Raw genomic sequence first — 24,376 nt, forward strand, 5'->3', positions numbered from 1 at the left:
CTCCGCGGTGACTTGCAATATCCTTATGTATGCCGGGGGTACTTTAAACTGTATAATGCATGATCACACCATCACCTTTTCCATAAACTACTAAAAACCTTGGTGTGTACCTCTTTCCTATGAAAGAAAAAGCCTGTTTGCAAACATGAAGGATACAAATAAAACATCTAATGCAAAATTAAACCCATCAAAAACCTGTTTAAATATTAGTGGCAAATCGTCGTTGTAAGCAATTAAAATAGAGCAGAAGAACCAAAGCAATGTTCCATTTTGGTTGCTTCAAACAGCTGCTTAAGCTCAATGACCTGCCTTTCACCTCAGCTGTTGGCTCTGGTAGCAGGCATTTTGTTGTCAGGACTCAACTGTAATATCTTATAATAGTGCAGTTCTGACATTTTTTCTTTACAATTGGTGACTGGGTGCACAAGTCACTGATTATGAAGAAATCAGACTGCCATTTATACGTGGATTACAGAATCCTACGTATTATACTATTATATAATGCACACTCGGGGTGCATTATTGAGACCCATGGCAAGAAGTAACCAGCAACTGTCCAATATGAACCAGTAGTAAATCATACATCAGAGAGTTATATACGCTAGCCAATAAAATGCATTCATAAACTATGCCAAACACTGTGTCCAAAGACCACCTTGAATGTGGTCCACGAGAATCCCAGACCATTAAAGGGCTGTCAGACTCTGAAAGCACTGCAGCATCATACACATGGGAGAAATGCACAATGCAAATGCACTTAACATAACATTGCATTATGACAGGTACACCCCTGCAAGGTTACATTTTTTTTAACCTTAAATAATGCCCACAAACAGATCACATACATTTGCACCTGTGCTGAGCAATTATGTACCACTATTGATGGAACATTTGCAGGTAATGATCAGAAGGAATTTTTTTTACACCATCTGATGCCAAAAAATTACATTTGAACACGTGATTGCAAAATTACCAGGCAATAGTGCAAATTTAAGCAATCCGGGAGCTGTACTTTTATTTTGCGAGCCGACTGTACTACCTACTGCATTAAGTACGTTTTGACAGTTGCTGACACTATGAGTTACTGCTGATCATATCATATCTTCGGGCCATGATATAGTACTTAAGGGGGAAAAACTGAATAAATAAGCATTCATTCTCAATTGATTTGCCTAGCTTTATCCACAACTTTTTTCTACGTTGTGGAATTGGACGACCTAAGAGATTACACAAAAGCAACATCTATGCAGTTTGATTATTGTCACTGTGTGTTTTGGTTGTACCCAAGGCCAGATTGGCTGTGCCGGGCATTTTCCGGGGAATTTGGAAGGGTGGTGGGGGCTACCTTTGTTACTGGGGGCTGGTTTTGTAGGAGTTACGCAATTTAAAAATCACCCCAGAGTTCCTTGTATATCCAACGGTAATCAGGCAACAATAAAAGTGGCAATATGAACTCTGGTAATAAATGTAACTACTGGATAGAGTTCGGAGTTTTTTCTAGTAGCAGTTCTGACTCATCTAAGGTAGCACACAGGGTTAATGTGACTGATATAAAGAGCATGTACTATGCAGATCACAGAACATTATTTTATGCGTATAGCTCAGGGGTGACTGCTTTTGTCACAAAGATCATTTTGTTAATGTTAATTTCATAAGTTACATTTGCAATCTAGGTTAAAGTAGTTTTTTTTTGCCCCAGGATTTTGGTATCCTAATTTTGCTAAAAAGGTTTGTTTAGGTTGAGATACATTCCACTGTATTACATTCTGAATCCTGAGTTTGTGCTATGGACAGGTGAGAGGCACTGTTGAAGGATGATAGTGGGGGAATCATTGAAGAGCCCCAATAAAGGTTGCGGTATCCTCGTGCACTATAAGGCCATCATTTACTATTATTTAAAAACAAATACAATTGAACATATAATGAAAAATGTGTTGTCAAATACACAACTTTTGCTATTTTCTCCAAAAATTTCTAGGCGGGCGAAACCCCCCCCCCCCCCCAAACTCCATTGTAGTGGTCAAGCATGCTTGCTGCCCTCGATCGCAATGCACCGTATGGGTACAGCTCTGAAAAATGTTTCTTAATATGTACTGAATATATTTATCAAATAATCAAAACAACATAACGCAACTGCACTTGATTGCCTCATCTGATCAGAGTCGACCATTTCATCAGCTCATCAAAATGAAATCACATTCACTGCTCGGATTGATTGTCAGTCTTTAATTTGGAAAATGTTAAATATTCACTGGTCAGCCTGGCCTACTCGAAATAGTATTATTAATCGTAGCCATTTTCGAATCCCATTTTTTCATCTAATTTTATTTACTCAAGCATTGTTATTTAGGCCATCTGTTAGCTTGTTTACTTGCCTTCCTATATGCCTCACTCCTCTTTGGTTTCATATTCATCTCTTGTAGTTCAACTCGACCTTGCTCTAATAAGAGTGCCATTGATTTGCCATTGTGACTCAGAGTTTCACAGTTGACCAAGATTTTATGTGGGGTTGATTGCTATTGGTAGAAATTCACAGGCGACCAACTTTTTGCCACTGCCAAAGGTGAGTTACAAGGGCACAAAATGAGACGAACTGTGTTTCTTGTGCTATAGTCACCTTTCTTTCAATAAATTATATCTATACTTTAAGCAAATACATTGTCTCTAATCCCATATTGGACATGGACCAAGCCCTATTTAAGTGAACAATTGTCACTGCAAGTTGATGCCATAGGCAATGCTGTTGAACAGTCATTTAATATTAATATCATCAGGTACCTGAGCTGAAGGTGTTCAATCTGTTTTCAGGAAACAAATGTGCCTGGGCGTCTGGTACCAATGAGAGAATTCACGATGGGCCGATAGTATCTTAATGTTTGCTGGGTATGTGACGACAGTGGGGATCTTGCAATGAACGCATCAACACAGAGAGAGTCCTGAGCACTCAAAGAAGTCAGCCACCAAATTTCTGAGGTATCAATAGATCAGATATTCTGCAGAATACCTGAACTATTGATACTTCAGGAAATTGATTATGTTTACCCCGACATTGGGGTTTATGTCTTGAGGTTGTATGTTAGCCAACCTTTGTCTTGGAGCACCACTTTCCTATAATACTAGCGTGTGACATTCGGTGAGAGCCTTATGTGAGCACAGCTACCTCCTTCTTTTGAGCATTGCCATGAGAGCAATCACCTTGTAGAAAAAGCGCCCCTTGTCATCCAGCTCTTGGGGCTCAGAAGCATTTGTCTGGTTAGAAGCCCGATCTGGCCATTGTTTAAGGTTTCACAAATGTACAGTGTTACCATGGTTCCTAGGAGTCAAGGCTCGCCGGGGGAAGAATGGAGAGCGAGTCCTTTGTCAAATTGGGAGACTCAGACTTCATTTATAAAGCACTAATCACACTTGACTTAGATAATCCTCTAGCCTACTTTTATCCCATAATCCTACTTGACTCTCCCGTGGATTACCATTGTGAGTGGGAGGCTGAGATTGTAGGATGGCCTGATATTCCCTCAGGAGTCTGTCGTGGTTTTCTTTTTCTTTTCAAAAAATTCCTGGTGCGTCCCTCACATTTGGTGGCTGTCTACTGTAGCAGGTCATGGGCCTGCTGCAACACCCAAGCGGGAAGTTTGCAGGGCAGCACACCATGGTAGAGATAATAGAATCCTCCTTCCTTCAGTACCACTGCTGTACAAAGGAGGTAGATGAGATGGCCACAAAAGTGTGCTCTTCTCTCCAGTGCTGAAGCCTATTGCGGCTGGTCTCAGGATTCCTGATGACACCAGCTCGTTTTGTGCTAGCGCTTCGAGGGGCACATGGCACATCGAGGAGTAGATCTCTTGCATGGCCATCGCACCGAGGATTCGTTGGAAAATCAAACAGAGTGACCCAATGAAGTATAAATAAAATGAGTAGTTACGAAATACAGCTGAGGACGGGCCATGCAGGTGAAAAATGACCAGACAGCTGTGGTAGGAGATTTCCTTCAGAGGCACCTCAATACTAGATGGTCTAGGGAGCTGATGCTGACGTTGGAGACCTGTCAATCTTTGGTAAAGGAACTGGAACATATTTGATCAAATCTGAGTACTGAGTAGCTGCAAAAACATTGCTTTTGTTTAGGTGGTATAAAGAGCTCCAAATACCGTCTTTGGGAATCTTCAGAGCCTTTCATGGTCTTTGCAAAAATGCTTCTCCAGAAATAGTACCCTCCTGGAGCCACTTGACGCATGCTGCTCTTCGGTTCAGATCGCACCGCCGGCTCCAGGATTATCCTCTCCCTAGGACACAGAGGGAAGCTCAGGTCCAGACCTGTGACAGATCCGTCCTGGAGAATGGCTGCTGGCTGTCAGAGGGGACGTGACAACACGACTTGTCGCGACAGACAAGTAATACTTATAATGCTGCAGACCCTGAGTCAGGAATTGTATCAGGACATTATTATTGAATCAAGGTATTACATATTATTATTATTTTACTTTACCTTTAAAGCTACGGAAATCACACATCTCTATAAGGATTACACAAAAACAGAAAACAGAAGAAAAATCATTCCTTTGCCATGCTGACTTGCCTTACATATCCAATCGTAAAATTCTGAAATTATTGTAAACGTCAATTTGTCCGCATATTCTAGTGCAAAATGAGTGTTATTGATGTTACTGGCTTAATTGAGCCTTTAAAGCATCCATACATCCATTTCCTGCCTGGTACTGGAACACAGGGAGCCGTCCTATCGAGCATGATCTGACTAAAACATCTGTTCCTCCTCCGCGTGCAGACCTAGCTCTCCGACCAGTTGACAAATCATGCACCCGTCATGGGTCAGCCAATGAAATCTGATGTCATCTTAGTTTAATATAAGTCACTTATGTTCCTAGGATCCAAGCGTTGGGAGCCCCTTCACTTTTCCAGGACTATAATTCAGTGTCCAGCTCTTTCCAGATGACAAAATTCTCCTGGTGGCAACATACAATTTATAATGCAGCCTATTATTAGGGTTGCTAGCAAGCAAAATTATTGGATTGGAGGTTAAGTTGAAGCAAATATATGACCCATTCTCTCCTGAAATGATGGAATTTCCTGCTTGGGCACCAAAGGGTTTCTTCACCTCAGCATGCGATTTTCTGCAAGAAATTAGTCTGTAGTGATCGCCATGAGGCGATGCAATATATGCTGCCCCAGGCTGCATATGTCCTGAAAGTCGTCTGTGAAGATATGGTTACATATAACCCACTAACCTGACTGTCACCAACGGAGGGGCCCATCAATCAGAAGAGGCATCTTCTACACAGAGGCTTACAGCCAGATTCATCAAGCGAAATGCGCTCGCAAAAGGGCCAGATTCTGAGAATCTGGCCCTTTGCAAGTGCAATTTTTGCATTTGGGATTCATCATCCCAAATGCAAAAATCGCTAATAAAGAATTCGCAAATTTGCGAGGATTAGCATTTAAGGAATCTCTATTAGAGATTACTTAAATGCTATTCATGAAACATTTAAAAATTGCGAATTCGCAAATTTAGGACCGCTATTTACCACGAAGTCAAACCTCGTGGTAAATAGCGAAAACTTAGAAAAATGCATTTAAATTCATTTTTCTAAGTTGCATGTTACACACACACATGTCCTCTGGACATGTGTATGCACAACATCAGTGTAAATTCACATTTCAGGGGTGCTACAGGGTGTCCTTTGGACACCCCTGCACCCTTGAAATCGCATCCTTATTTGCGATTAGCAAATTGCTAATCGCAAATAAGGAATAACTCCCCATGCATTCCTATGGGCGAATGCATAGGGAGTTATTCCTTATTTGCGATTAGCAATTTGCTAATCGCAAATAAGGAACATGTAGGAATCACAATATTTTTTGCAATTCCTACATGAATCCCGTTTTGCAAGTCCTTAATAGCGATTCCTTATGAATCGCTATTAAAGACTCGCAAAACGGGTCTTTGATGAATCTAGCTGTTAGTTTCTTAAGAAAGTTGTAATTTCTATCTAAGGTGGTCATTTAGAGGCAGATGTTAAATGTAGATGCACAAGCAAGTGACATATCCACTTAGTGAGGGGTGCATTTTTGTGCTAAATATCACCTGACTGTAAAAACACAAAGAGGTGTAATTCGCTAAAAAGATGTTTGAGTCTGTTTGCATATGTTAATACTTAGTTTTTTACATTTAGCGTGTGTACTGCTGCAAAATGTATGGGTAAACGAGAGATTGAAGTTTCATCTCACTTCGCGTCAGGCACAAGTGTAAAATTGGCAGGTAGATAGTATTTGTGAATGTCCCCATTTACACTCGAGGTAAAATGACCTGGTAAAACTGGTGACAAAAGCACTCACACTTCTCCACTGTGCTCAATCTGCAGTTATTCCAGTTGTGTTCTGGCTCATTGGAAATGTTCGCTTCTGAATAATGAAGGCTTATACTTAAGTATAAGGGAGGACCTGGCTTTCTTCTCTGAGGTACTGCCCTTGAATCCTTATCTCGTGTACTGTGATTCCTTTTCCTTGCAAGTTAGAGTAGTCCAAGCAGTAACGCTAATCCATTTTATGAGGAAATGCTGTAACATGTATTTATTGAATGTGTTTGTGCAGTGCCGCACTACTGCTCTTCGAGTGTCCAACGCTTGCAATAGGGAAATAAGGCAAGAGGAGGAGTAAGCTGATGAATGATTTGGCATCGCTTCATCATGTGGTGTCCACATGCAATTAGCCAGATGGAAGCTGGAGCCTACTTTGTGTGGGTACTAAGGCTCGTCAGAAGCGGGTCAGAGTGGTTGATATTCTTCCCCAGGCCCACACCTATTCAGGGCCCCGTGCTAATGCTGCAACATTTATTTGCAAAATTTAACGCAATCTTACCATATTATTGATGAGGTAGCTAGGGCGGATAAAGCAGACGAAGCCAGGTGATGGATTAACGCTATGGTGTCTGTCCCTGCAGGACTTTTTTTTTTTTTTTTTAAACATTGAAACAGGAGCTCATCCTGTGGTGGCTCTGCTCGAATGCGTTGACCTGGTCCTCGCAAAAACGTGTGATGTACCAGAGGGAGATCCAAATGTTCCAGGGTGACTTTACATGGTAGATTTTGCTCTAACTGCACTGTGGAACTTTTATCCCGCCTACTATACATCTTGCTTTATAAATTGCTTACTTGTCATATTGACTTTCGTTGGCCGGCTGCTTCCGCACTGTAGGGCTCTTGAAAAGTGTGTACTCTAGAATAAACTGAAAAATCCAGATAATATTATGATTTGTTTGAACATGATCCAATGTTCTGCATGTGAACAATTGTTGTACGTGAGTTAGCATAGGTTAACTTTCACTCTGTGTACCAAGGTCCCAGAGAAAACGTTTATTTGTTCATGGGATGGTTTATTTACCTTGGAAACGTGAGATGATGGATGGAACCACCAATCTAAATAATATTTAGGACACAATATTATGTAATGCATTTCTCTATGTGTCATTATGACATCCAACCAACCCATTTGTTCGGAAAACATGAGCGTATTAGGGTTGCGTGAGGGAGCTCCTTGGCTATCAATTATCTGGAATTTGTGAGTTTATAAATACATAGAATTTTCTAATATTTGTTCCGAACCTTGCATATCATGCCAGTAATGTCCTCATATGTGAAACAGTAGCCACATGAATCAAGCAAACTGCATAACTCCACTTGACAATCTTATGGCTGTAGTATGACTTCTGCTCAGTCGGAGAGCGCACCGGGTGTATAAGGTGGTGGTCGCCCTCGTAGATGATGTAGTCTTCCTTAATTTCTGAACTCTAAGGTACAACTTAATTGCTCTCTCTAAACATCATCGTTGATCCTGGATAAAGCACTATTAATGTAAGCTTCTCTTTGGACACCCATGCTTGATTCAGCTGTGTAGCGGAACTTAAAGCTACTATTATGAATTCTTTTTTAGTTTGTTTGGGAAATTTTAATTATCTACATACATTTCCATTACTGAAAGGGTCGAAGTGGTCATACCCTGACTATTCTGTCTAATTCCAGCAGCAAATGAAGTGATCAGTCTTTTGAGCATCACAGCCAAGTGAGTATCTACAGTTATAGAGCTAATTGTGAGTTGTATGATCATTTAAACATAAGTAAAAAGGTCGTAGTCGGTGCTCGTTTCTCTACCATGAACAGCTTTGACGAGACACGTACTCCTTCAGCAGGTATTTCCACAAAGCTGCAAGCTTCAGTGGTCCTTTCAAAGAATGATGCCATGCTTAAAGGCTGACTTGTCATCTGTAAGCTGGTGAAGCAGGAGTTATTGAGAAGTCTATATGATCCAGACCCGAGTAGGTGCAATATATAGAGAAGAAAGGGACAGAGGTAACAAGAAGCTAAAAGCTGGTGAGGCCACTGGAGCGCACTAGTCAATCCTCCCTGGCGGTCTTCAGGAAACACCTGGCTTTTCTCCCAGGCATATTAGGGGCCGCGCTTTTAGTGGCTTCCTGGTTCATTTATCTGGTACTGTGGACTTTTTGTTTGTTTGTTGGCGCCTTGATGCCCTTGGGGCTAAGTTTTGCGCGGTATAAAAGTGCTATTCATTCATTCATTCATCGACAAAAAAGATACAAAGGGAGACTTGGCACACACCTAAAAAGCAATTAAAATTGATGACTTTACCAGGTTTTGGAAAACAGGATCTAATTCTGATCGAAAAAAGTATCCTTGCTGCAAATGCTCCAAGGGGACGATGGTTTCCCTTTTCTCAGTGTTTTTTATGTTTGTGAAGATTATACTGTAATTCTTTAGTTAAAGACACTAGGCAATATTACACTGGTAGACAATCCCCTGGAACAATTTTTACTGTGGAAAGCTGCTGATTCATTTAGTATACTAATAATAAAGTCCCTCTCTCTTGGCACTTTCTTGTGTTTGTTCAGTTTTGTGCCTTTTTTATCTACTTTATAAACCAAGGTAATTAATAAGGTTTTTACATTGGCGGCTCATCTGCTATGGCAGAGGAGCGTCGCCCCACTGCTTTTAAGTAGTGCGTTGCATACATGGTAGAAACGTAAAATGAAAATAACATTGCGTTATTATCATTTTATGCTTCTTGCTATTTTGCATGCTGGTGGGTCGGCGGGGCTGCTCTTCTCTTGGAGTAGGGCAGGGGAGGAGTGAGTTGCCCACTCCTAAGTGCGCAATAACTGTCTGGTCAGCCCTGTTGGGCCTCCCAAACAAGTCATGCGCACTTTCCCCTTCTCCATGCAGGCGTGTTAGACCTGGCATTATTGGCGTGAGTCTCCCTTCCATTTTGACAGATTGCCTCCTCTGTTTTGATGTGTTTTTGCTTGTTATATGCTTTGGGCAGTGTGCCACTGCTATTCAGTGCCACAGTGCAAGTGCTCCCTATGTTGAATTGATGTACTAATTGGTGATTGATTGGGTTATTTGATTAAGCTGTCAGCCCCTAGTACAGTGCACCATGTGTGCCCAGGGCTTGCAAATCAAATGCTGCTGGTGGGCTTGCAGCACTGGCTGTGCCACCCACAGAAGCAGCTTGTAAAGTGTGTCTCAGGCTCGCCATTGCAAGGCTTATGGGCAGTCTAGCACTGCCATGTCGACTTGGCCAAGTGCACCCACTTTCCAGTCCCTAAACCTTCCCTTTGCTTCATATTACACAGCCCTATGGTAGGCCCAAGGGCAGGGTGCATTGTAAGTATAAGGTAGGGCAAGCTCTGATAGGTGTAGCATGTCCTAGTAGTGAATTACAGCCATTTTCGTTTTTCGCTATTGAAGGCTACCAGTTCTCCATAGGCTAGAATGGGCAGTTATATTATTACATTCTCATAATCCTAACTCACTCAGGGAACCTGGTAGAAATTCGACTTTAGTATGCCTGAACTCAGAATAATAAAAGACATCTTTTAGCAAAGTTGGTTTTAATATTCTGTGTTTAAAAATACCACTTTTAGAAAGTAGGTATTTTCTTGCCTAACTGTCCAGGCCTGCCTCTGCTAGGTTATGTATTCCTTATCTGGGTTTGTGAGTGACAGGGCTGGGGGATTCCAGGGGACAGGTTGGGGCAGCCCAGTGGTGAATAGAGAGATCTGCATCTAGATGGGAGGGAGGAGTTGCACCTGGGACCTGAATAGGGCTGGGCCTTCCCTCTACAAGGCTGGCTCTATCTCCTGTGGCTTGTCTGATGTCTCTGTCTTGCACTGTGAAAGCGAGAAGGAATCCTGTCAACAAAGTGCTCCAGTGCTGTATCTTCCCTCCCCTGTGTGGGCTCCACCTCCTGTGGGGCGGCTGATGTCGCTGCCCTGCACAGTGAAAATAAGGAGAGAGTCATGTAAACAAAGTGCTCAGGAACTGGTTTGGACTAGGCAGAGGCCTCTCTGCCTTCAGAGTACAAAGGATTTTGGGGTATAGCTATTGGGACCCTGGTCCCAAGAAATTAGATCACTTCTAGAACAAGAAACCTTTTGCCAATGAGAAGAACCAAGGAAGCTGCAGGAGTTTTACTGCCCTTCTGCCAATGTGCTGTTTGCTGGGTTGGCCTGCAGTGGTTGCTTCATTGTCAAGGAAAAGAGAAGAAACATTTTAAGGACTTACATCTACAGAATATTCTCCAAGGGCTTGAACGGTGCTTGCCTCCTCCTGAAGTCTCAGGGACAGAAGACTTCATCTCCAGCTCCCCTCTGAAATTCCTTGCTGGGAATTCTCAACTCCAGACATTTGCATGTCTCTGGGAGCTGGAAGCGCGACTCATCGAGAAGAAGCGTGTCCCCGCCGCAGCTGAAATCGTCGCATTGCCAGGGAAGCGAGCCTTTGCCGCATCTCCCTGGAAGCGTGTGTTCATAGAAGCTGCCTGCTGTTGCATCACCGGAGAAGCGTGACACCATCGAGAGAGTCGCCAGTGCATCACCGGAGAAGCGTGTCGCAGGGCCTGTCGCAGCTCCAAAGTACAGAATCGTCGCAAGGCTGCCCAGGCGTCTACGATGCGCCATCGCATCGCTGCATCAAGGGTGCCATCTTATCGCATCGCAACCGGATCATCGCATCGAGGCGCCATCTTGCGTACCGCAACAGGCCCGCAGGCTGAGAATCTACGCATCATTTCCACACCGGTAAGGATTACGACGCATTCCCTACTCTGCGCAAGCATTGAGGCACGACGCATCATTTCCCCCGGATCACGGAACCGACGCATCTCCCCTGTTGCGAGCCTTTTGTTTTCTTTGCGTTACGCATCGAGGTACTTTGTTGAGAACTTTGTCGCATTGATCATCAACTTGAACTAAGCAACATTTTATCATCTTTAAGCAATCTTAAGTGTAGTATTGTGGATTTTTGTCATTCGTGGTCTTCTGTTAAGTCTATATAAAGAATACTTATTTTTATAAAACCTGTGTTGTGTCCATCTGTAGTGTTTCCACTTTATTACTGTGTATATTCACAAAAGCTTAACACACTGCCTCTGAGATAATAAGCCTGTCTGCTTGTGCCAAGCTACCAAGGGGGTGAGCAGGGGTTATTAAGGTGTGTAATCCCCTTATCCTGACTTAGAAGTAAGGGTCCCTATTTGGACAAAGGTAAATACCATTGACAACTAGAGACCCCCAGATCTAACAAGGCTGTATGACAGCCTGCAAGGAGAACATGCCCACCCCTCCAGCCCCTGGCTGAGCACTGTGTAAATGAAGGATGGGAGTCAATTTAAGGCACTCTTGGTGGATGTCCAATTTGGTGTTAGTAAAGATTTAGGGTCCATCAAGCCATGCCTTAGTCTTTTTTTGCGTTGGTCCAAATATGCCACTGTTAAAGTTGAGTCCCTAAGTTTCACATTTATGGGCTTAAAGCCCACTTTGACTGTGTCAATTGGTTAAAATTATTAACTGGGTTAGCTGAACCGGGGATTCAGCCCACCCTTCAGCATGTTGAGTTTGCACACCAGCCATCTTGTGATATTTTTTCACCATGAGGAGGGACGCATGCCGAGAACATCCCAAAACACTTTTAAATTGCTTTACGGCCTGTAAGCCCCCCTCTCTGACCTCCCCCATGCCGTGCCAAAACCAAAAACAATGCTTTTGAATATGCTGTTGATGTCATGGGGAGGTTTCACACCTTCTAAGGGACATCGCCTGAGCGGAACCTCACAGTGGAGATATCGGCTCCTCATGGGTAACTATATGATGGGAGCCGATATTGTGTAACACACACTGTGGCACTGTGTGAGTGGGAAGGTCTGAGTTGGTCTTGGTTAGATGGCTGTCTCAACGAAAGAACCACATTTTATTAGGTCTTGGCTAGGCACTGCATGCACTGTCTCAAAAAGATGTGTTGTGTTCTATCTGCAGGCTTACCGGTTGCCCATCTTCTAAGATTAATAACCTTCAGTACGGCTCTCATTTTCTTTAATGCCATTCATCATGGCATGCGGGCGTCATGCCCCCTTCTTGTGTTTGGCCCTCCCATAGTGCATGGACTAAGTACATGTTTCCTTACACTTCTCCAGGTTTGCAAAGCTATTTTTAGGTTGAGCCTGGGCAGCGCATGCGCTGCTCTGCTTGGCATGCTGTATTCAGGTATGGACTTGAAGCTCTGCCCACTCTCCGTCAATAATTTTCATTGGCTGTGTCATTGTTCATGGTGAATGCTGGCTTCTAATTTGTTAATAGGTTGTTAGTCCCTCCTTAGTACCGCCTTGTCTTCATTTGTAACCTCCCATGAGGACAGCCCTTGTTACGTCTGGTGGTGCTCAGTATTACAGCCTCCGAGCACTATTTTGTTAAATTATTTTCACCACGCTCTCTTGTAAGGGTTTTTTTTTTCTCATAGCACAGCAGACCACAGTGGTGGCCGCGGCTTTTGTTTGTTTGTGCCGATTTGCAGCACTGAACACATCTGCTTGTTTTTTTTCTTCTATTTTAAAGCGCCCCATTCCACGCTAAGACGTTAATGACATTATAAACAATGGGATATTCCCAAATGATCCCTGGGCCTGGGTATCGGTTATTATATAGAAACAATGGTCCTGGACCAATTATTCAAGGAACAGTTAGATTAACAGAATTATAATCTTATTTGAGCTTACATTAATCAGTTCACAAACGTCTGTAAATCATCAAAATAATTAAAACAAACAGATGTTCAGAAAAACCACTAAGTATTATTACAATATATTTATTTAGTCATATAAAGGTACAATCATTAGAGGGTCAAGAAGGTAGGAGAATGTTCTAGGGAACGTTAAGAAAGAGTGCTCAAGTGTATATATAGGAGTCAAGAGAGCTCAAAGTGTGTAGAAAAGTAAACGGCATATATATACAAGACTGTACAAAACTGATATCCAATAAACAGTTATATGCAACCAGGACACATGCAAATTATTCCTTTGAATTATCTTTTCTAAAGTTGTAAATAGAGTTTCCTTAAGGGTATAAACAGGGGTAATGGGAAAGGGGAATTGGTTAAGGTGCGGTAGGGGGTAACGTCGACGTTTCGATCCGGCTTATCGGCAACCGAGGGACTTTAATACCTCAGCCATGCGGATCTTCCTCAGGAGAAGGGGACAGGTGAAGTGACCCTCATCAATCTTGCAATGCTCAATTGGAGTCCAAAACCTGGTTACACCAATGCCCGTAAAGTGGCAAGGAATGTCGCGATGGAATAAGGGCGTCGATCAGATCGTCTCCAGTCGTATAAATTATGCTGTGCCCCGGATTGCCTGATTCGTTCAGCAAACTTTTGCCACACATACGGGCCTGACTATTATGTTCCATGGATAGTCTGGGCACAACCGTCATAGTCTCTAATGAATAACAGGATTTGTCCTTAGTTGGCCCATGCCACTTTACGGGCATTGGTGTAACCAGGTTTTGGACTCCAATTGAGCATTGCAAGATTAATGAGGGTCACTTCACTTGTCCCCTCGTCCTGAGGAAGATCCGCATGGCTGAGGTAATAAAGTCCCTCTGTTGCCGATAAGCCGGATCGAAACGTCGACCCTACCCCCTACCGCACCTTGACCAATTCCCCTACCCCATTACCCCTGTTTACAGCCTTAAGGAAACTCTCCTTACAACTTTGGAAAATATAATTCAATGGAATAATTTGCATGTGTCCAGGTTGCATCTAACTGTTTAGTGGATATCAGTTTTGTACAGTCTTGTAATTATATGCCTTTTACTTTTCTAAACACTTTGAGCTCTCTTGACGCCTATATATACACTTGAGCACTCTTTCTTACAGGTTCCCTAGAACATTCTCCTACCTTCTTGACCCTCTAATGATTGTTCCTTTAAATGACTAAATAAATATATTGTAATAATACTTACTGATTTTTCTGCACATCGGTTTGTTTTAATTATTTTCACGATTTACCGACGTTTGTGAGCTGATTAATATAAGCTCAAATAAGATGATTATTCTGTTAATCTAACTTTTCCTTGAATAATTGGTCCAGGACCATTGTTTCTAGACATTAATGATGGCCGCGCACCCTCGGCATGGGGTGCTTTTGGAAACAACCATTTGCAATGCAATAGCGCTTGCATTTTTGGTAGTTTTGTAAATGCTATACCGATTGCATTGCAAATGCTTGTTTCCTTTGTTTTCAAGCACTCCATAGGAGTACTTGTGTTTTCAGGCCATCTCCCTTGTACCCATACACACATACCACGAAAATGCATGCATGTGAACATAAATACATTCTTTTCTTTAAAAGTTGTTAAATCCGAACAGCACTTGTTTGTTTTAATTTTTGCAAGATCTGATGGTATTGGAGTGCTCACCCTGTCCTCTGTCTTGCCCTGGAGCAAACACGAGCCAATGGTACGGGAGTGCTTTAAGTGTCAGCAGTTACAGTACATAATGACACATTCATTGTCGTAGGCAGGAGAGGCGTAAGCAATTTGCCCAGAATCACAAATTGGTGGGCTGACCCTGAGATTCGAACCTGGGTCCCGAGTCTGCAGCTTTTGCCGTTATGCCACATCCTCACTTCACTTCAAACATTCAGAACTGTTTCTCACTATCACTTCCCCATTTGTTCAGCAAGACTCGGTCAACACTGAACATGCATTGGCAAAACCAATAGATCTCGGCAATGCCCGAGCTATTGACCTTGTTAATGTGAATGCCTTGTAGTCATGTTGTTTAGCATGGCTGAAAGTCACTGAAAAAAGCACTATAATGCGGCCAGCACAGGTCACCTCTTAGTGCTTTTTGTGTTAAGAGGGCCAGGACAATGAACCTAACATAGGGGTGGAGTGACTTGGTGTTGGCTAACCATCCTGTGATTCTGGGCTTTCAATAACTTTCAGCCATGCTGAACAGTAGCAGTGTTGCTAGACAGCATGGTTAAAAGACATTCACATTGACTAGGCCAATTGTTGGGCATTGCTGAGACCCATCGGGTTTGCCAATGCTTGTTTTCTATGAGGAGGATAAGCATGGATCCGTTTCCGCCATTCCGATTTAATGGTTACATTTACTCGCTGGATGCCATCTTTAAATATAAGGGTTGGTTCCCAGAGGAGTGGCGAAAGACACACCCGCTTACTCCTCTACTTTGAATATGCAGTGCTTTTATCTTGAACAGTAGTTGAGATACCAATCTCCTGTGTCACCTATGTGCTCTTAACAGATGTGCCAACTGATAGGTAGAAGATCTGCAAGCTGATACACTGAAGTCTCAGGGGATGTGTCCCTGTACTAGAAGCCTGAGGATCAAATCCCTTTGGTGTAATTTGGCCTGCATGGAATGGTGTAAAATTTAGCGATGTGGTTATTGAATCTGATGCCCGACATACAAAGCCATTTTGCGATTGCAAACCCTGCAGTTTTCAAAATCACAGGCTTTGGCACCCCAACATTTTGCATTATATTTACTAAACCCATTGCAATGCATGTTCATATGGATTTTTTTTTTAAAGCAGCACAGGTTTCTTTGAGGATCACCAGCGGCTTTAAAAGACAAGCATTTGCAATGCAATAGGTCTCGCATTGCCGAAAGTTTGACCTATTGGCATTGCATATAATAATAATATGCCAATAGCTCAAACTTTTCAGTAATGCGAGGCCTATAGCATTGCAAATGCTCGTTTATAGGTGGAGGTCGACGCATACTATCATTAGCACTGCCTCTTTTTGGTAATGGGAGCCATAGGGCATTCAGGGAGTTTGGTTTCAGGTAGGGTTGTACCAGGAGTTCAGGAAAGAGGACACTATAGGTTGGCAAGGGGTGCCTCGGAGACAGGATGCTGCAGGTCTCTCACAGGGCATGCTTCGTGGGTGGCGGGGCCTGAGTGATGTGGATGATCCCATTTACTGGTCTGGGTGCAGGTGGGGCTGGGGCATACTAAAGGCTGTGGCGCAGGGGAAGGGTTTTCTCTTTTCATCATCCCTACGCACATGCGACTGTCCGGTTTTCCCATACTCTCCCTCTGGAAATGTATGGATTTGTGAGGGGCTTCCTAGAGGCGGGCCGTCATCAGTGTTTTCTTGTGGAACAAGCCTGGACATGAGGGATTTTGATGTAATATTTCTGGTGCTGGAGGACAGGTTTGCAGGTGTGGATTTTGATGTAAAGGTGAAGTGGGTTGGTCTCCAGCTGGAGAGGTGACAAGAGGGTTGGGCCGAACAATGAACAAAATAGTGTACTTGGGGTTACAGGATGGAAGCAAAAGGTTGTGATGGTCTGCCAATCACAGATGGGGCAAGGGAGAAGAGCTGAAAGAGGGCACATAAGGCAAAAGGCAAGTGATGGTACACCACATAAAGTGAAGATTGCTGGAGTAAAATAACTGGGAGACATTTTCAAATGTCTAGGGCTTGTGTGGGGTGGCTCAAGTGTGGATTGTTAGGAAGTGACATTGTATTAGCAAGGAGGGGTGGCTATGGCATGTAAGGTACTGAAAGGGATTGGTTTCTTCTTAGTGCAGACCTGTCTAATTAAAGTTTTTTTTTCTCACAATATACCGTGCCTGTTGTGGTTACACCACCCGCCCCAAGAAAGGCCACGGGCCGGGCTCATGAACAATGTCAATAACATACCTTTCAGTGCAGCACTTTCTTGCACTAAACAGCTCAAATAAATTACAGGGAAGCACGTGACCCACTGCTGCACGGCAGGCTTCTGAGAGACCCATGAATCAAGCCCACCATAATACGTAATTATGTTCCATTTGTCATGGTTACTAACTAGCAATAAATACTGCTAGGAAAACATTCATCGGCCTTACCTATCAGCTTTGACAGGTCTCAGTCTCCTAACATCCACTTATCATTGGCATTTCTGCTGCAGGCAGCTCAAACAAACCCACGCCTTGCAGCGCTGGAAGAAGCAGACTGAGCATGCGACGGGCACCATATCGGGTCCGGGCCATCACTTTGTTTGTACCTGTCTTTGATAGAATTGCGATTTGTATTTACAACTCTCATAGGGATTTAAATGTATTGTAGTCTAATCTCCATTGTACAGTGTTAAGTAGGGTTGCTGCTCTGTCAGAAAGTTATTGAAACACAGATTTCTTCTGTTTCCCCTGATCATAATAAAATTTCATTTTTACCGTATTTAAAGGAACAGTCTGGTCACCCACAAAGGTAGAGCTGAGGTTGAGCTAAACGCTGAGTCCCAGAGTGATAGAGTGAAACCATGTGTCTGTTTTTGGCACATGGTGCTGTGGACTGGATTAACAGCTTATTTACGGGTAGTAGTGACTTCATAACCAAGCAGGCTGTTGTATCTTAAAACAAGCACGGAATTGAAACAAGTGGTGTGCAAGCACCACAGAGGAGCGGGGACGCGTCTCTAAACCAGGGTGCGCGCGCACCACAGAGGAGCGGGGGCGAGGGAGCGCGGTAGGAAAGCAAACGCGCGCTAATTAGAAACACATGTTTATTATTAGGTCTCAGATGCCGCTGCTGCGCGTAACAGACACCAATAGGACATGGGCGGTTACATTTCTAAAGAAGCTGAGACATGCACACGCCTTTCACCAATGGCGTGCTGCCTTTTTTACAAAGACACACACAAAAGCCAATAGCAGCTGACGAAAACAAAAGCACACGCACGAGCGTGTGGTCCGCTTTCAGAAGCCCCTACATGAGTTCCATCGCTGTGCGAGCATTGCTGCGCACTGCAATGCTAGGCGCGAGACCTAAAAAGTTTACCATTTGGGAATGGAAATCCAGATATAGTGGTTTACTGTTCTTTGCAGGGCAACATCCATGTGTTTGTAGTAAATCGTAAGGGGTCGAAAATAGCAACCTGCCTAATTAATATTTGCTAGATGTGTCATCCTGCAACCTCATGCAACTGGAATTTTTTAACTATGACCTTATAGTACATAGGCCGCATCACAGTTACCAAAGTACAGTGCGCAATTTGCGACCACTTTTTGCAAGCTACCTCTTAGTATACCAGATCCCTCAGTGCTAATCTGTCCTAGGTTTGCTACTTGCTAATATGTTGTACCCTTATGGCTATGATACATTTTTTATTTCTTTATTTATAAAGTTTTATAAGGTGCGAACTTGATCCCGAAGGATATCAGAGTGCTTTACAATACTTTTTATAACAACAGTTGAACCGCATTGTAACAGTTAGGAACATAATTCAAAACAAAAAGTGAGACAACAAATTACCGAGGTCGCATGCATCAGGTGCAAGAGCTCATGTGGGCACAAAGGCGTCTTGCACAAGAAGATACAGAGTGTTGTGCGCAAAAATAAAAAGACCCGCAGATAAAATGGTTTCTAACTCAGGATAACTTTAGCAAAGAATAGCGTGACCCTAGGGGCCACACTACAGTTTTTCCCCAGTGTGTGCTCGCTGATGCCGTTTTAGGTTTGATAATTGATAAAAGCTATTCCCACATTCACTGCAATGGTAGGGTTTTTCTCCAGTGTGTGTTCGCTGATGAATCCTTAATGTTGAAGATTCACTAAAACTACTTACACATTCACTGCAATGGTATGGTTTTTCTCCAGTGTGTGTTCGTTGATTTATCCTTAATGTTGAAGATTCACTAAAACTACTTCCACATTCACTGCAATGGTATGGTTTTTCTCCAGTGTGTGTTCGTTGATGAACCTTAAATGGAGCTAATTTATCCTTTGGGAAACATTTTGGTGGTAATCTGTTCTTATGTTGAAGTTTTACAGTGCGAGGTGATTACCTATTACTACTGCAAATGGGTCTAGTTTATCGGGGATACTTGCTTCCAAAAAAAATAAAATAAAATAAAATAGATTTCTGCTTCCTTTATTGGGACCAAACAGTAGCATTCTTTGTAATGCACCCAGACTTTATCCTGCTCTATGTTAACAATAATAATCAGTGGCTTCATTATTTTCGTTACACTCTGTTTGAGTCAATGAGCGTACTGCCTTCATTCAGACAATCATCACTGATGTTCTCAGTCTTGAGAATATTTTACTGGCCCTAGCACTATGAAAACAGATGGTAAAGCCAAGTTAAGGGCAAATGTCATTACTACTTCGAGCCACACTAGGAAACCAAGAGATGGTGAAAACCTAAAGCACATTCATGCTTATTGTTAAAAACCTTGTTGACCCAAGAGGAATATTTTATAATAACTGGAAATATGTATGTAATGCATTTACTTACTTGAGTGTGGCTTGCGATTCACCCATTGCAAGTCGTAGGATAATAGTTAAGGTGAATGTTCGTTTTATACAATATTGCTTTTATGATCTATAAGCTAATTGAAGCAACTGTGCTTATGTTATGTTTTTTAAGTGGTATTGAAAACAGAGAACTGGATATCTTAGTGTGGACTTATCCATTTATATCTATTCATTCTACAAGATGAATTCTACTGTTTTGGCCAATTATTGCTTCAGGGTTTTAGAATCAGACGCAAAAATGTATGTATCAATTTGTTACTTTTTTATTATTTTATTTTCCATATTATATTTGTTGAACGACACATTGAACGTTATGTCTTCTTCTTTATTATTTGAATTTACAGGTTAATGACTTGTTTTTCTATCTTCCGAACAAACATATTTTATTTGATGTGTTATGCTTGCGGACACAAAAATGTCACCCCTTGGCTGGGAAGGCTAAGATTGAAAAAGGGTGGTCAGAGTTGAGAATGAGACAATCCACCCGAAGCCAAAATCAAACATTAGAATTCTGATCAGTGATTAATTTGAGCAGGTGGTTGCCGGTGGGGGCATTGAACTTTTATTTTTGGGGATTGGCGTTTATTTTTCTGCATTATTTATCTACTGAGTGCAAGAAAGAGAGATGCACAGATCCAACAAATGAAGGACAAGAAAGATGGCAGAATAGTCACAAAAAGTGATAGCAGGAACGTGCAGGTGTGAGATAAAGGGAGAGGGAGTGTCCTGTAGTGCATTAAATACTTATGAGGTGGTTCTAAAACTATCAGCCAACTATCAGCCTTGGTGTTCCATGCGCCAACAGTTAATTGCACCAGCTGTGGGCTTCTGGGCAGAGTTTCAGGCACTGGCACTCTTTCTTTCACAAATAAAGCACTGGCTGAGATGTGATTAATTAAACAAGTAAAGCTGAAAAATTGTAACGTGAAAGGGTGTCCCACATCAAAGTACCACACATTTTTGGCTTGTTGGAATCTGTATTAATTGAGGAACTAGGAAAAGTAATGAAAAAGTTACAACTTGGCAATCCGGGTAGGTTTCCTCCTTCTTTATTACTGAGAGGGCACAAAAGTTACTAAGGGCCTGATTTCGAGTTTGGCAAACAGCGTATGTATCTTTGCCATGACAGAGAACTTTACTCCCACCATGGCAAGGGCCTCCCTAAGCAAAGTTAGAGATGTCTGCAAACTCTGCCATAACTGCATTTTCTGTAAATGCATTGAAAGTTTGACAAATTGCTCCTCAAACATGACAAACTTTGAATGTTTTAAATTTTCAAAAACAGAATTCAAAATTGTGATTTTGTTTTTGAAAAAATATATATACTTTTTTTAAAGTACCTCTCATTATGCGAGTTTTCTCCAATGGCGTTGTGGGTCATTTAAAAGTTTTTGCTTTCACACATTGCCACATTTTATGGGGGAACAGCGTTTACAACACAACTTTTACCACGCACTACCTTTACCACGCAACTTTTACAACGACTGGGGGGCGCTGTAGGATAGGGAATAGTTTAATTTACTATCCAAAACCTTCCCTACTATCCACGGGGACTGGAGTTGGAATAGTGAACTAAACTATTCACTATCCAGCGCCCCCCAACGCAAGTCGTTGTAACGACTTGCGTTGTAAAAGTTGCGTGGTAAAGGCATGCGTTGTAAAAGCATGCGTAGTAACGACATACATCCCATTTATGTGGTGATATGTGAAAGCGAAACCTAGCCATGTGTTTGCCCACTTCTTTATAGGTTGTGCGGACACATGGCCAAATCTCCGACATCCCTTACACAGTTGGACTGTCCGAGGTGTATGTAGGTAGCTTCTGTGGTCTACTTAAATGAATTTATACTCCAATCTAAAAAAGATGGAAGCAGAAATTCACTTCGGAGGGGAGGGTACTCTGTCGATTTTTAGTTACTTTTGCTAAAGTCAAATTCATGTTGAAGTTCAACTCAATTCCATGAATTAATTATGAATCAGATCAGGGAACTTAACACTACTATTCATACTGACAGATCGAGATGTGTGTCATATTTTTTCCCTTGTGAACTTCTAGGCTTTGATTCTCTGATTGATGATGACCATCATCTACATTCTGCTGTCATGCAGTAAACATGTAATTCTTCTCTTCTCATGAAATTGTGTCTTGTTGACTTGAATCTTAAGTTGGATTACTAATTGTGAGATTTTTACTGAAAGCATTTTCTCATCATGTCACTGTCTTTGGCCATCTGACTGTTTAGTATAGCAATAGAAGACTCACTTGGTGGGGATTTAAGGATGAGGTCATTTTAAATATACCTTTTAAATCTAATATGCAACAGGCAACTGATGATTTCTCGTTAGAAAAATGTGTTTTCCGTAGAGAGTAGAAATATTAATCAATTTGGAACCAAAATTAGGGCTTTTGAGGAAGAGGACAACTCCTCAAGAGACTTGGGGATTCTGGATAATGTCAGGGATGGTTTCATGAATTATAATTACCATGCAGTGTCCAAATCAAATTTATTGGTCTTCTGCTGCCAGAGGTTATTACAAAGGTTAACAGTCTCTCAAGGCTCTTGGATGGTTTCCAAAGAATCAAGATAGTTCGGTGGAAATTGATGAAATAATGCTTGAGAATTAAGTGTTCAACTTAAAGTATTCCTTCCATCCCTTGATAACATACAGCAAAAGTGCTCTTTCCTGCATCCATCGCAATAATTTTCTGGATATGATAGACTGTTGTGGAAATAACCTGGGCACTCTTTGTGTGAAGTCTGAATGCTCTGCATTGGATGCATATTTAAGGATAAAATCAATCTCTAAAGTAGTACCCATCAATCCCAAAACCATGTACAGTCTCATTCCATGCTATATCAACAATCAAATCAAATCAATCAAAATATACTTTATTCAGCATAAGATAATACCATAAAAGTACAGTGTTAAAATAGTATCTCATACAATTTATAACCAGGCCAAAAATCTGTTTGCCTACGATGCATAAAATATAATCAACAGATTCTTCTGCTTAGCCCAACAACACCAGTTTTAGAATTTGTCTCACTCCTAGGTCACTCCACAGTCATATATGTGCAACATGTCTTCGTGCAAAATGAAGGAAGGCTCTCAAAACAGCACCAAGCAGAGAACTTGGGCCCTATTTACAAAAGCACGTTTCGTTGAAGATGTCTAGTGTAGCTCTCATGGACGGAATTCACCTTTAACATGTTGAGGTTTAAGCCTATATTTTGACTTAAGCATCTCCATGCCATCAAACGAGGGAGTGGAGACCCCTGCGCCCACATTTTTGACCGTAAAGTTACCGGTCAGTAACTTTCTGGCTGTTTGCGGAGAGCTCAACCACAGATTGCCCCATCACTAGACTTGTAGCAATAATCGATTTGTGAAGAGTGGATTAAGTCTTGATTAAGTCTTGAGTTCATATAGCATCCAGCCTAAGTTTGTGGCTCTCCTCCCACCTTCCTCGTGGATCTCGCGGTGCATCCTGGGCAGCCAATGGCAATCTGCGCTGGTTTTGGAACACTTCTATCGGGTTCCAATTGGTGCGATGGCTTCTTTGCTGCTTTCATGCGTGGCAGGCACCTGACCACAAAACGGTGTGCTTCCCGTGGATTGTGCTTCCCGTGGATTGCACGAACACTTCAATATCCATACAATGGGAGTGATGCACTTCAAAGCGAATGAGGAGGATAATATACAAGCTACTCTCCATTTATATTTTTGCTGCTCACATAAGTTCTGGCAGGCAGCTAATGGTGTTTCTGGCCATTCCTGAAAGGGAGCATTTGAAAACTGTGTCGCTGAAAGCTCATTGGGGCATGACTAATCAGCTACACATTCTTCTGCCATGCCTGTGTCAGATCCATTTAGGAGTGATCTGGTGACGGCTAAACATGGTGCAAGGAAAAGGGCATCGAGCTGTCCGTTCTGTCGGGGGGGCCATCAGACCATAAAAAAGCCTTTATTTTCCAGTCAAAGCGTGTTACGAAAACCTTTGTGTCTGAGCTGTGCTCACTCCAAAAATCAGCCCCACCCGCTTCCTTTCTCTAGGTGGCGCTACAAGCTGCGGCGCCGTGTTGTCGTGTTACAAGCACCCTGGAGGTGTAGTGGCGGCAGGCTGCGATGTATATAACTCTGTTGAAAATGTAAATATGCATGAAAAACATTAGCAAGTTGGAGGTGAACATGTGGTGTTCAAATCTGCCAGCCTTCAGTTACACAGATGTTAAAGGCATGTGATAAGTAAGTTTCTTGTTCGTTCTTGCCCTTCAGCTGTGCAGTTTTCACTCTTCTTCGAGTGAAATATATCACGTATTCTGCTCGTGTCGCACAGTCGTTGGCATTTTCCCAGCACATCACATTTCCTCACACACCGCATCGTATTTGCTGCACAGCGCGCTCCCGTGTTTTTACTCACACCTGGCGCTGCTTTGCATATTCTTTCTTATCCCAGCATCACTTGCAGGCTGCAGCCAAACCCGTCAAATCTGAGCGCAGCCACCGTAGTCTGTTACCCTAAGTACAGTGGTACCCTTTTCCCTCTGGTGCAGTCCAGGGGCGTAACGAAGGCCCCTGTGGCGCACGGGGCCCCGACCCTTAAGGTGGGCCCACATACAGTCCAGCACATTTAATATATGTGAGTTATGCCGCTTCTTTAAACGGAAATATAGAAGAAATGCAGGTACTCACAACTTTCTATATCTGATTGCTCCTGAGAAATGAGAATACTCTCC

General features: G+C 42.4%; 1 protein-coding gene and 2 long non-coding RNA genes across 3 annotated transcripts in view; 1 reads left to right on the forward strand and 2 right to left on the reverse strand.

Moving 5' to 3' along the window:
- LOC144822680 (uncharacterized) overlaps nt 1–17,368 on the reverse strand; it is a 62,255-nt gene extending 44,887 nt beyond the window's left edge. Inside the window, exon 1 of the long non-coding RNA XR_013608677.1 lies at nt 17,228–17,368. This is a non-coding gene — a long non-coding RNA (uncharacterized LOC144822680). The remainder of the gene's footprint in view (nt 1–17,227) is intronic.
- The window catches only part of LOC144822677 (uncharacterized), a 281,123-nt gene that overhangs the window by 245,134 nt on the left and 11,613 nt on the right, over nt 1–24,376 (reverse strand). The gene's annotated exons all lie outside the window — the stretch shown is intronic.
- Nucleotides 1–24,376, forward strand: part of C3_1H3orf70 (chromosome 3_1 C3orf70 homolog) — a 135,495-nt gene that overhangs the window by 2,452 nt on the left and 108,667 nt on the right. The gene's annotated exons all lie outside the window — the stretch shown is intronic.

Source organism: Lissotriton helveticus, chromosome 3_1 (genome assembly GCF_964261635.1).
Source record: "Lissotriton helveticus chromosome 3_1, aLisHel1.1, whole genome shotgun sequence".
Classification (NCBI taxonomy): Eukaryota; Metazoa; Chordata; class Amphibia; order Caudata; family Salamandridae; genus Lissotriton; species Lissotriton helveticus.